General features: G+C 40.6%; 1 protein-coding gene across 1 annotated transcript in view; it reads right to left on the bottom strand.

Annotated features, from left to right (window-relative positions):
• The window catches only part of LOC128656929 (cysteine-rich secretory protein 2-like), a 124,577-nt gene that overhangs the window by 939 nt on the left and 109,787 nt on the right, over positions 1 to 13,851 (bottom strand). The gene's annotated exons all lie outside the window — the stretch shown is intronic.

Below are 13,851 nucleotides of genomic sequence, written 5' to 3'. Positions count from 1 at the left end.
TTTATTACTTACAATCTTAAAGGGACAGTAAAATTTAAAATAATGTTACATAATTCTGCACATAGTGTAAAATTATGTAACATTATCTTAGCAACAGCTTTAAAAATTAAAAGATTTTAGAGATTTTAGCCCCCAAAGTTACTCTTACCTCCTTTTCTCTTCAGGCTCTTCTGTTCAGGTCTTCCTTTCAAAAGCGGTTTGCGCTGTCTAATCACAGCGTGCCCGAGCACTCTATTGAACTAAATGTAGCTCCCTCTCTGGTCTGGTAGCAGGAGCGAGCTACATTTAGTTCAATAGCGCAATCAGGCATGCTGTCATTAGACAGAGCAACCAAGAACCGCTAGGACCTGAACAGAAGAGCCTAAGGAGGTAAGTGTAACTTTGGGGGCTAAAATCTCTAAAAAATCTTTTGGTTTTTAAAGCTATCTCTCAGATAATGTTACCTAATTCCTCACTATGTGGAGAATTAGGTAACATTATTTTTTAAGTTTACTGTCCCTTTAAATAAGCAAATATGCACAGGGTCCTTTTAAATGTCAGGGAGTGTTGCCATTTTTCTAATTACTTTCTTACAAATAAAACATAACTGTCTATTAGTAAACACATACACTATATATAGAAACATATTACATTTGTTACATTACTATGTAACAAATCCTTTTTGTTATATCATGCCCATTCAGTATATTCCATTGCTTTATATATGCAAAATTTGACATGCCCCAAGCCATATAGATCTGGATCACCAGAACATGTGCTACAGATCACCAGCACCTCCTTGTTAAAGCACTAGACTGGCGCCATTATCAATGCTCATGCTCACCTGGGCTTGCTGGATGACATCATCACCCCTCACCTTGTGCATATTTGTTTACTTTGTTGCTTTGCAACCGCAGGGCAAACAAGATTTTAAGTGGAAAAGGTATCTGTTTACATGGTTGCAATGCAACCTAACCACATTTATACTTTTAAGGTGGTATAAAATAAATATCGAAATGGATTAGCAATTAGGCAGTATATTTATTTATTTATAAAATATTTTACCAGGAAGGATGCATTGAGATTTCTCTCATTTTCAAGTATGTCCTGAGGAAGCGCATGTACGCATGTGTGAAACACATCAGATGTTTAGGGAGCTTTCCTGCTTATTGTATGTCTTACAATCATTAAAACATGGTACATACTACGTCTGGACTCCAACCATGTTTGTTCTTTTGTCTATAGTATATTGTGGGTAGTTCATAACCCACTTTAGGTAAACATTAAATACAATTTCCCACTATGAGATTATATCTAAGCTCCTTTAGGTTTTTACAATCTAGTGTAGCATATTAACACATAATCCACATAGTCAGGAGCGAAATCAAACAGTGACAGAGGTGATATATGCACCATAAATATCCTATATTCCCTACAAGGCGCCTCTTATTGCTAGGTATATTGCTTATATCAATGTTTACTAGTCCTTCACAAGGCTTTATACAGACACCAAAGTATATATTTATAGAAAAAGAGAGAATATGTTTGTGTTGTATTAAGTCCCTTTGGTACCAAAGTACCGATATGATCAATCCATTTTGCCTCCCTCTTCAGGAGCTCCAGATTTTAATCTCCACCCCATAACAATACAGGAACTCTATCAATCAACATTGTACATAACATAGACACCGTATGGCTGTTCTCCAAATAATAGTATGACACAGGTTGTTCACTTTCCTTATACTTTAGTGCTTTTTGTATGGCAAATCTATGGTTTGCCAGTTTGTCCGCGAAAGGGGTAGAGGACTTACCCACATAATATAACCCACATGGGCAAACAATAGTATAGACCACATAGTCCAAAGTGCATGTAATTCTGTGTTTTATATATACTGGTCTTCCTGTATGTGGTTGATTGAACTTTGGCCCTGTTTCAAATAAGTTACAGGTGGTACAATTGTCACATTTGTAGCATCATAATTGTGTTTTTGTTAACCAAGTATCCAGATGTTTTTTCTGAGAAATCTGTTTTAACAAGAATGTCTTTTAGATTTCTGGCCCTATTGTAGACCATCCTTGGGGAGGTGGGGGGACCATCCAAATGGTAGGGAGGTTTCCTTTCTTATAATGATTTTTTTTTTGTTGATGATACTTTTAACCCCTTAAGGACCAAGGCCATTTTTCAATTTCTTTCCATTAAGGACCAGGGCTTTTTTTACATTTCTGCTGTGTTTGTGTTTAGCTGTAATTTTCCTCTTACTCATTTACTGTACCCACACATATTATATACCATTTTTCTCGCCACTAAATCTAAAGATACCATTATTTTCATCATATCTTATAATTTATTTTTAAAAATATTATAAAATATGAGGAAAGAATGGAAAAAACACACTTTTTCTAACTTTGACCCCCAAAATCTGTTACACATCTACAACCACCAAAAAACAACCATGCTAAATAGTTTCTAAATTTTGTCCTGAGTTTAGAAATACACAATATTTACATGTTCTTTACTTTTTTTGCAAGTTATAGGGCAATAAATACAAGAAGCACTTTGCTATTTCAAAACCACTTTTTTTCAAAATGAGTGCTAGTTAAATTGGAACCCTGATATCTGTCAGGAATACCTGAATATCCCTTGACATGTATATGAAGTATTGATCTAGGCCCATTTTGGTATATTTCATGCCACCATTTCACCGCCAAATGCGATCAAATAAAAAAATTGTTCACTTTTCACAATTTTTTCACAAACTTTAGGTTTCTCACAGAAATTATTTACAAACAACTTATGCAATTATGGCATAAATGGTTGTAAATGCTTCTCTGGGATCTCCTTTGTTCAGAAATAGCAGACTTTTATGGCTTTGGCGTTGCTTTTTGGTAATTAGAAGGCTGCTAAATGCCACTGTGCACCAGACTTGTTTTATGCCCAGCAGTGAAGGGGTTAATTAGGGAGCATGTAGGGAGTTTGTAGAGTTAATTTTAGCTTTAGTGTAGTGTAGTAGACAACCCAAAGTATTTATCTAGGCCCATTTTGGTATATTTAATGCCACCATTTCACCGCCAAATGTGATCAAATTTAAAAAAAACTTAAATTTTTTCACAATTTTAGGTTTCTCACTGAAATTATTTACAAACAGCTTGTGCAATTATGGCACAAATGGTTGTAAATGCTTCTCTGGGATCCCCTTTGTTCAGAAATAGCAGATATATATGGTTTGGCGATGCTTTTTGGTAATTAGAAGGCTGCTAAATGCCGCTGCACATCACACATGTATTATGTCTAGCAGTGAAGGGGTTACTTAGGGATCTTGTAGGGAGCTTGCAGGGTTAATTTTAGCTTTAGTGTAGAGATCAGCCTCCCACCTGACACATCAGACCCCCTGATCCCTCCAAAACAGCTCTCTTCCCTCCCCCACCCCACAATTGTCCCACCATCTTAAGTACTGGCAGAAAGTCTGCCAGTACTAAAATAAAAGGCATCTTTTATTTATTTTTTATTATTTTTTTTGTATATTTACATATTCTGCTGTGTAGGATTCCCCTTAGCTCCAAACCTCCCTGATCCCCCCCCCAAAAAAAAAAACAGCTCTCTAACCCTCCCCCTCCACATTATTGGTAGCCATCTTTGGTACTGGCAGCTGTCTGCCAGTAACCAGTTTACAATTTTTTTTTATTTTTCTCCTACTTTTCTGTAGTGTAGCTTCCCCCCCAAAGACTAAACCCCCATCCTACCCTCTCCCAGATCAATTTGATTATTTATAATACAATGTTTATTTCCCCTCTCTCCCTCTAAATTTACACAAACCGTTCCATAGTGTAATGGTTCCCACCCGCTCCCTCCCCATGCACGCGCCCGCCTCCCTTGTGCATGCGTGGGCATCCATGCGTGCCCCCCAGCTACCCCGCCCATGATCCCGCCCACGATCCCGCCCACATCTGTACTCAGCAAGCCATCGATGGCCGCCATCCCACCCACCAACAGTTGCGGCCATCGATGTCCGGTGCAGAGAGGGCCACAGAGTGGCTCTCTCTGCATCGGATGGGGGAACATGTTATTGCAGTGATGCCTCGACATGGAGGCAGCACTGCAATAACCGGAAAGCAGCTGGAAGCGATCAGGATCGCTTCCAGCCACTTTCAACCCCAACATCGTACAGGGTACGTCGCTGGTCTTTAAAGACCAGTTTGTGCAAGACATACCCTGTATGATGTAAGTCGTTAAGGGGTTAATATCTAAACTCTTTGGAGTAATCATCATAATATACTTCATGGTCATTTTCCTTCTTACTTTTTTATTTCTTTGTTAATATATTATCCTTTGTTATATCCCTCAGGTCCAGAATCTTTTTATCCACTTCCTTCTTTTGTTTGCGAGGAGGAGGATGAAATCCCCCAGCTACCAACAACAAATTATTATCTGTTGGTTTGGAGTACAAAGTAGTACCCAATCTAATATTCCTATTTTCTTGTATTTTATATGTTTCTAAATAGATAAAGTGTATAATGTATGGGTGATACTCAAGTTTCAACTGTACATAGGTTAGCACCTTGTTGATTCTTTCAAACCACCTGAGTATACTTTGTTCTGCGCCATTCCATATTATGAACACTATGGGGCCTATCTATCAAGCTCCGAATGGACCTTGATACCCTGTGTTTCTGGGGAACCTGCAGGTTATTTGTAAAGTTATAAATAAAAAGAGAGAAGCGCTCAACCTGGGAACGAACAATAGCATAATAGCTTGTTCTATGGCTAGTTACCACCCTAGAAGCAGCCTCTTTTTGCTCAATATGTGCCTTTCACAGAGAAAAACTTTCCTGTAGCATATCAGTCTGATCCTGACTTCACAGTACAGTCCAGCCCCGAAATACCAGGCAATCCCTCTCTGAACAAGAGAAACAGCAAAACCCCAGACGTACGTTTCGGCCTATTGTGGGCCTCGTCAGTGAGGTGCAGCCATATCCCTCTAGGCACACTGAGCAACGGGTCCACGTCTGGATTCCCGCATCACACTTAGGGAGACTTCCCTAAGTGTCATAATTTGCATAAATAAAAAGAGAGAAGCGCTCAACCTGGGAACGAACAATAGCATAATAGCTTGTTCTATGGCTAGTTACCACCCTAGAAGCAGCCTCTTTTTGCTCAATATGTGCCTTTCACAGAGAAAAACTTTCCTGTAGCATATCAGTCTGATCCTGACTTCACAGTACAGTCCAGCCCCGAAATACCAGGCAATCCCTCTCTGAACAAGAGAAACAGCAAAACCCCAGACGTACGTTTCGGCCTATTGTGGGCCTCGTCAGTGAGGTGCAGCCATATCCCTCTAGGCACACTGAGCAACGGGTCCACGTCTGGATTCCCGCATCACACTTAGGGAGACTTCCCTAAGTGTCATAATTTGCATAAATAAAAAGAGAGAAGCGCTCAACCTGGGAATGAACAATAGCATAATAGCTTGTTCTATGGCTAGTTACCACCCTAGAAGCAGCCTCTTTTTGCTCAATATGTGCCTTTCACAGAGAAAAACTTTCCTGTAGCATATCAGTCTGATCCTGACTTCACAGTACAGTCCAGCCCCGAAATACCAGGCAATCCCTCTCTGAACAAGAATAACAGCAAAACCCCAGACGTACGTTTCGGCCTATTGTAGGCCTCGTCAGTGAGGTGCAGCCATATCCCTCTAGGCACACTGAGCAACGGGTCCACGTCTGGATTCCCGCATCACACTTAGGGAGACTTCCCTAAGTTTCATAATTTGCATAAATAAAAAGAGAGAAGCGCTCAACCTGGGAACGAACAATAGCATAATAGCTTGTTCTATGGCTAGTTACCACCCTAGAAGCAGCCTCTTTTTGCTCAATATGTGCCTTTCACAGAGAAAAACTTTCCTGTAGCATATCAGTCTGATCCTGACTTCCCAGTACAGTCCAGCCCCGAAATACCAGGCAATCCCTCTCTGAACAAGAGAAACAGCAAAACCCCAGACGTACGTTTCGGCCTATTGTGGGCATCGTCAGTGAGGTGTAGCCATATCCCTCTAGGCACACTGAGCAACGGGTCCACGTCTGGATTCCCGCATCACACTTAGGGAGACTTCCCTAAGTGTCATAATTTGCATAAATAAAAAGAGAGAAGCGCTCAACCTGGGAACGAACAATAGCATAATAGCTTGTTCTATGGCTAGTTACCACCCTAGAAGCAGCCTCTTTTTGCTCAATATGTGCCTTTCACAGAGAAAAACTTTCCTGTAGCATATCAGTCTGATCCTGACTTCACAGTACAGTCCAGCCCCGAAATACCAGGCAATCCCTCTCTGAACAAGAGAAACAGCAAAACCCCAGACGTACGTTTCGGCCTATTGTGGGCCTCGTCAGTGAGGTGCAGCCATATCCCTCTAGGCACACTGAGCAACGGGTCCACGTCTGGATTCCCGCATCACACTTAGGGAGACTTCCCTAAGTGTCATAATTTGCATAAATAAAAAGAGAGAAGCGCTCAACCTGGGAACGAACAATAGCATAATAGCTTGTTCTATGGCTAGTTACCACCCTAGAAGCAGCCTCTTTTTGCTCAATATGTGCCTTTCACAGAGAAAAACTTTCCTGTAGCATATCAGTCTGATCCTGACTTCACAGTACAGTCCAGCCCCAAAATACCAGGCAATCCCTCTCTGAACAAGAGAAACAACAAAGCCCCAGACTTACGTTTCGGCCTATTGTGGGCCTCGTCAGTGAGGTGCAGCCATATCCCTCTAGGCACACTGAGCAACGGGTCCACGTCTGGATTCCCGCATCACACTTAGGGAGACTTCCCTAAGTGTCATAATTTGCATAAATAAAAAGAGAGAAGCGCTCAACCTGGGAACGAACAATAGCATAATAGCTTGTTCTATGGCTAGTTACCACCCTAGAAGCAGCCTCTTTTTGCTCAATATGTGCCTTTCACAGAGAAAAACTTTCCTGTAGCATATCAGTCTGATCCTGACTTCACAGTACAGTCCAGCCCCGAAATACCAGGCAATCCCTCTCTAAACAAGAGAAACAGCAAAACCCCAGACGTACGTTTCGGCCTATTGTGGGCCTCGTCAGTGAGGTGCAGCCATATCCCTCTAGGCACACTGAGCAACGGGTCCACGTCTGGATTCCCGCATCACACTTAGGGAGACTTCCCTAAGTGTCATAATTTGCATAAATAAAATGAGAGAAGCGCTCAACCTGGGAACGAACAATAGCATAATAGCTTGTTCTATGGCTAGTTACCACCCTAGAAGCAGCTTCTTTTTGCTCAATATGTGCCTTTCACAGAGAAAAGCTTACCTTTGGGGAAGTCTCCCTAAGTGTGATGCGGGAATCCAGACGTGGACCCGTTGCTCATTGTGCCTAGAGGGATATGGCTGCACCTCACTGACGAGGCCCTCAATAGGCCGAAACGTACGTCTGGGGTTTTGCTGTTTCTCTTGTTCAGAGAGGGATTGCCTGGTATTTCGGGGCTGGACTGTACTGTGAAGTCAGGATCAGACTGATATGCTACAGGAAAGTTCTTCTCTGTGAAAGGCACATATTGAGCAAAAAGAGGCTGCTTCTAGGGTGGTAACTTGCCATAGAACAAGCTATTATGCTATTGTTCGTTCCCAGGTTGAGCGCTTCTCTCTTTTTATTTATGCAAATTATGACACTTGGGGAAGTCTCCCAAAGTGTGATGCGGGAATCCAGACGTGGATCCGTTGCTCAGTGTGCCTAGAGGGATATGGCTGCACCTCACTGACGAGTCCCACAATAGGCCGAAACGTACGTCTGGGGTTTTGCTGTTTCTCTTGTTCAGAGAGGGATTGCCTGGTATTTCGGGGCTGGACTGTACTGTGAAGTCAGGATCAGACTGATATGCTACAAGAAAGTTCTTCTCTGTGAAAGGCACATATTGAGCAAAAAGAGGCTGCTTCTAGGGTGGTAACTTGCCATAGAACAAGCTATTATGCTATTGTTCGTTCCCAGGTTGAGCGCTTCTCTCTTTTTATTTATGCAAATTATGACACTTGGGGAAGTCTCCCAAAGTGTGATGCGGGAATCCAGATGTGGACCCGTTGCTCAGTGTGCCTAGAGGGATATGGCTGCACCTCACTGACGAGGCCCACAATAGGCCGAAACGTACGTCTGGGGTTTTGCTGTTTCTCTTGTTCAGAGAGGGATTGCCTGGTATTTCGGGGCTGGACTGTACTGTGAAGTCAGGATCAGACTGATATGCTACAGGAAAGTTCTTCTCTGTGAAAGGCACATATTGAGCAAAAAGAGGCTGCTTCTAGGGTGGTAACTTGCCATAGAACAAGCTATTATGCTATTGTTCGTTCCCAGGTTGAGCGCTTCTCTCTTTTTATTTATGCAAATTATGACACTTGGGGAAGTCTCCCAAAGTGTGATGCGGGAATCCAGACGTGGACCCGTTGCTCAGTGTGCCTAGAGGGATATGGCTGCACCTCACTGACGAGGCCCACAATAGGCCGAAACGTACGTCTGGGGTTTTGCTGTTTCTCTTGTTCAGAGAGGGATTGCCTGGTATTTCGGGGCTGGACTGTACTGTGAAGTCAGGATCAGACTGATATGCTACAGGAAAGTTCTTCTCTGTGAAAGGCACATATTGAGCAAAAAGAGGCTGCTTCTAGGGTGGTAACTTGCCATAGAACAAGCTATTATGCTATTGTTCGTTCCCAGGTTGAGCGCTTCTCTCTTTTTATTTATGCAAATTATGACACTTGGGGAAGTCTCCCAAAGTGTGATGCGGGAATCCAGACGTGGACCCGTTGCTCAGTGTGCCTAGAGGGATATGGCTGCACCTCACTGACGAGGCCCACAATAGGCCGAAACGTACGTCTGGGGTTTTGCTGTTTCTCTTGTTCAGAGAGGGATTGTCTGGTATTTCGGGGCTGGACTGTACTGTGAAGTCAGGATCAGACTGATATGCTACATGAAAGTTCTTCTCTGTGAAAGGCACATATTGAGCAAAAAGAGGCTGCTTCTAGGGTGGTAACTTGCCATAGAACAAGCTATTATGCTATTGTTCGTTCCCAGGTTGAGCGCTTCTCTCTTTTTATTTATGCAAATTATGACACTTGGGGAAGTCTCCCAAAGTGTGATGCGGGAATCCAGACGTGGACCCGTTGCTCAGTGTGCCTAGAGGGATATGGCTGCACCTCACTGACGAGGCCCACAATAGGCCGAAACGTACGTCTGGGGTTTTGCTGTTTCTCTTGTTCAGAGAGGGATTGCCTGGTATTTCGGGGCTGGACTGTACTGTGAAGTCAGGATCAGACTGATATGCTACAGGAAAGTTCTTCTCTGTGAAAGGCACATATTGAGCAAAAAGAGGCTGCTTCTAGGGTGGTAACTTGCCATAGAACAAGCTATTATGCTATTGTTCGTTCCCAGGTTGAGCGCTTCTCTCTTTTTATTTATGCAAATTATGACACTTGGGGAAGTCTCCCAAAGTGTGATGCGGGAATCCAGACGTGGACCCGTTGCTCAGTGTGCCTAGAGGGATATGGCTGCACCTCACTGACGAGGCCCACAATAGGCCGAAACGTACGTCTGGGGTTTTGCTGTTTCTCTTGTTCAGAGAGGGATTGTCTGGTATTTTGGGGCTGGACTGTACTGTGAAGTCAGGATCAGACTGATATGCTACATGAAAGTTCTTCTCTGTGAAAGGCACATATTGAGCAAAAAGAGGCTGCTTCTAGGGTGGTAACTTGCCATAGAACAAGCTATTATGCTATTGTTCGTTCCCAGGTTGAGCGCTTCTCTCTTTTTATTTATGCAAATTATGACACTTGGGGAAGTCTCCCAAAGTGTGATGCAGGAATCCAGACGTGGACCCGTTGCTCAGTGTGCCTAGAGGGATATGGCTGCACCTCACTGACGAGGCCCACAATAGGCCGAAACGTACGTCTGGGGTTTTGCTGTTTCTCTTGTTCAGAGAGGGATTGCCTGGTATTTCGGGGCTGGACTGTACTGTGAAGTCAGGATCAGACTGATATGCTACAGGAAAGTTCTTCTCTGTGAAAGGCACATATTGAGCAAAAAGAGGCTGCTTCTAGGGTGGTAACTTGCCATAGAACAAGCTATTATGCTATTGTTCGTTCCCAGGTTGAGCGCTTCTCTCTTTTTATTTATTTGTAAATTTATATTAAGTCTAAGATGTAAGGGTAATCAGCTACTAGGAAATTCCATCTATATTTCCACTATGTAAAGCCCCCTGTATAATCTAGTCCACTAAAGTTTTATATCCCTGTAGGATTATTTTCCAGTCTTTTATATACCTCTGTGTCTGCCAGCTGTCCTAATAGTTCCTCCTTATAATATTTGAAATCCATTATTGCAATATCCCTGCCCTTATCAGAAGGGCAGATGACTATGCTATTGTCCCAGGCCAGGTCATTTAAGACTTTTCTCTTCAGTCTAGTAAGATTGCAATTTTTATTTTAAATGTTTTTCTTTTTATAAGTACAATTTTTTATATAGGTATTTATAGTGCAGTGTGTATAGGGGGATCAAAGTTACTCTTTTTTTGAAAAGGAAATCCCACTGGTTTTGTCTTCTGCTTAGTCTGTATTGAAGACACATTACCTGATGAAGAGGCCTGTACCGTGAAATGCGTTGTGGAGCTTGTGTATGTGTTGATCGGCTGGCCGGCATTTGTCCTGAAGCTGTCTTTTCAAAGGGATACATTCCACTATCTCTTTTTAAGTGCAAGTATCTTTGCCATTTATTTTAGTAGTGTTTATATACTTAAAATTTTATATAACGTATATTCACTGGATTTTACTCAATTGTGTGTATCAACTTTATGCAGGATATTATTGTGTATCGTGTGCAACATGTATATGTTTTAATGACTATTAAAAGTCGAGCTAAACTTATTTTGGGAGTTCTCATTTCTAATTAAATTTGAAAATCCTATTAGGCGCTGTTTACTTGTACTTTTTCTGTTTTTTTTCAGTAAAATACAACCCTTTGGATTTTTTAGTCTGTAATGAAGTTTGGCGATGGTTTTGGAAATTCTACATTTTTAGGGTAGATACAAAAACCGTAATCCCTTATTACAATCCCCCCCGGCGAGCACCAGATGGCATGAGGCATGTCAAATTTTGCATATATAAGGTAATAGAATGCACTGAATCGGCATGATATAGCAAAAATGATTTGTTACATAGTGTAATATGCTTCTATATATGTTGTATGTATTTAGTAATAGAAAACCGGCATAGTTATATTTTATTTGTGAGAAAGTAATTAGCAAAATGGTGACACTCTCTGATTATGAAAAAAACACTATAGCATATTTGCTAAGTTAAAGGGACACCAAACCCAAATTTTTTATTTTGTGATTCAGATAGAGCATGCAATTTTAAGCAACTTTCTAATTTACTCCTATTATACATTTTTATTCGTTCTCTTGCTATCTTTATTTGAAAAAGAAGACATCTAAGCATTTTTTTGGTTCAGCGACATTGGACAGCACTTGCTTATTGGTGGATGAATTTATCCACCAATCAGCAAGAACAACTCAGGTTGTTCACCAAAAATGGGCCGGCATCTTAATTTACATTCTTGCTTTTCAAATAAAGATACTAAGAGAATGAAGAAATTTTGATAATAGTAGTAAATTAGAAGTTGCTTAAAATTGCATGCTCTATCTGAATCAAGAAAAAAATTGGGTTCAGTGTCCCTTTAAGATTGCAAGTAATATAAACAAATGCGATTTTTGTTTTTATTGTAGCTGGAAAAAAATGTGGTCTTGAAAAAACTTTCAAGTAAGAACCAAAATGTCAACCTGATGTTTTAAGGAAAGTTTTGAATAATGAATTGAACTTTTATTGAAATAAGACCCGTGAGTGCGATTTATTACAAATGGATATATAACTACCCTACAGTAAACCTCTGTTTGATATATATATATATATATATATTTAGAGAGAGAGATAAAGAGACAATGGGTTCCATTTATTGGGCAGCGACTGCTGCTTCGGAGTCTGAAACGGAAGTTAAGAAGCAGCGGTCATAAGACCACTACTCCACCTTTTAGGTGGCGGATTGAAATCGTCCAGATCCGATCAGATCAGGATAATTGACAGCCTCTGCTAATGACTGGTTTGCCGCCAGTGAGTAGGGGACCGCAATGCACAAGCATTTCACTAGAATTGCTTTTGCAATGTTAAATGTCGACAGCGTATGCTGTAGGCCTTTTGCGAGGTAGAGTGGACATGATTTGCTACAGCGAATCATGTCCTCTCGACTATTAATAAATCTACCCCAGAGAGATAGATATAGATATTGATAGATAGACAGGCAGACAGATATAGATAGATAGATAGATAGATAGATAGATATGATGTCAAAATAATTTGAGTATTGTAGTATGCTATAATACTTTATTGGATGAAAATGATATTTAAAAAACAAGCTTTTGAAAGCTTTCCTTTCTTCTTCAGGTCTAAAGCAATACTAATTTAACACTTAAAACAAGATGTAGTTAGAGAAGGGGAGGGGGTGAGCTGGGTTTTGTTAATTGCAGAATTGGAGAATTAGGAGAAATAATAAATACATTAAACAGCAAAGATCAGAATAAATATCATATACAGTTGCATAATATGTGTATAGATGAATTAGCTAAACAAAACAAAAATATAGTAGGAGTAGGAAAAAAAATAAGTAATACAAAATAGATATATATTAGACATTAAGGGCTAATTTACAACTGGAGTGCTAATTTATCGCACACTCATAATTGTGGTAGCAATTAGTGCTCTGAAAATTAAGCAGAGATCAGTTCTCTGGTTAATTTTCAAAAAGTGTCCCAAGTGGCCCCAAATTAAAGTATATTGTAATTTTTTATAAAACAAAACTGCGCAAAGCAGTTTTTAGGGTTTACGTTTGGTGTGTGTGGGGGTGTTAGAAAAAAACATCAATGAAAAGTACCTTTACATATGGGTCTATGGGGAACTGTGTGTAAAAATATATCTATATGTTTATATACATACGTACAGTATATAGTTATGTCTTAATATGTGTATAAACGCATGTAAACACATAAATATATATGTATATATTCATATACTGTATATTTAAATCTGCTGTCCATTGCTATACAATTTACCCCTTTCGTTTTGCTAGGTTCTCATGCCGTGAGACATATTGGAGCCTATGGAATGGCACTCTATTGAGCGCAAAGCTTCCATGCAATGTGAACTCGAGCTAACGTTCGCATTGCGGGCCACTTGAAATACCAGAGCACTGGTATTACACGTGGAGCGCAAATATCGTGTTTGCGAAAGCACAATTTTACGCTCTACTCGTAATCTGACCTTAAGTGTGTTCATATAAAGTTTTGGCAGTGCTTCAGAAAGCCATAATCTATGTTAAGTCCCTTGTTTATGGTGTTGAAATGTGTTATCATTTTCATCTCAAATGTTTTCCTCTCAAGTACTTTCATTTTGAGATTTTGGATGGCTTGATCAGTTTGGGTTAAATGATGTCGACTAGGCTACAGTATTTGTCTTCCTCATGGTTTTTATCTAGTGTCTGTGCTGTTTCAACCTGAGATGCTGCTTATGGCCAGTTTCTTAAATGTAGCAACTTGGTCACAAGATGTACACTGAAAAATGTATTATGAGTGACGCACTCAGTTACGGGTGAGTGATATTGGGTGCTGTTTGTGCACATTAGAAGGAGCACTCGTATTACAAGTTGAATGTAAATCACAATTTCCACAAGAATGATTACCTTGACCTCAGAGCTTTAGTTAATTGTTATGCAAAACGAAATAGTGTCACAAAACACATCAAAAATATATTATGAAGTACACTTACACTCATA

This window comes from Bombina bombina, chromosome 4 (genome assembly GCF_027579735.1).
Source record: "Bombina bombina isolate aBomBom1 chromosome 4, aBomBom1.pri, whole genome shotgun sequence".
Classification (NCBI taxonomy): domain Eukaryota; kingdom Metazoa; phylum Chordata; class Amphibia; order Anura; family Bombinatoridae; genus Bombina; species Bombina bombina.
The sequence above is the reverse complement of the archived record's forward strand: the minus strand, read 5'-3'. Positions and strand labels throughout refer to the sequence as shown.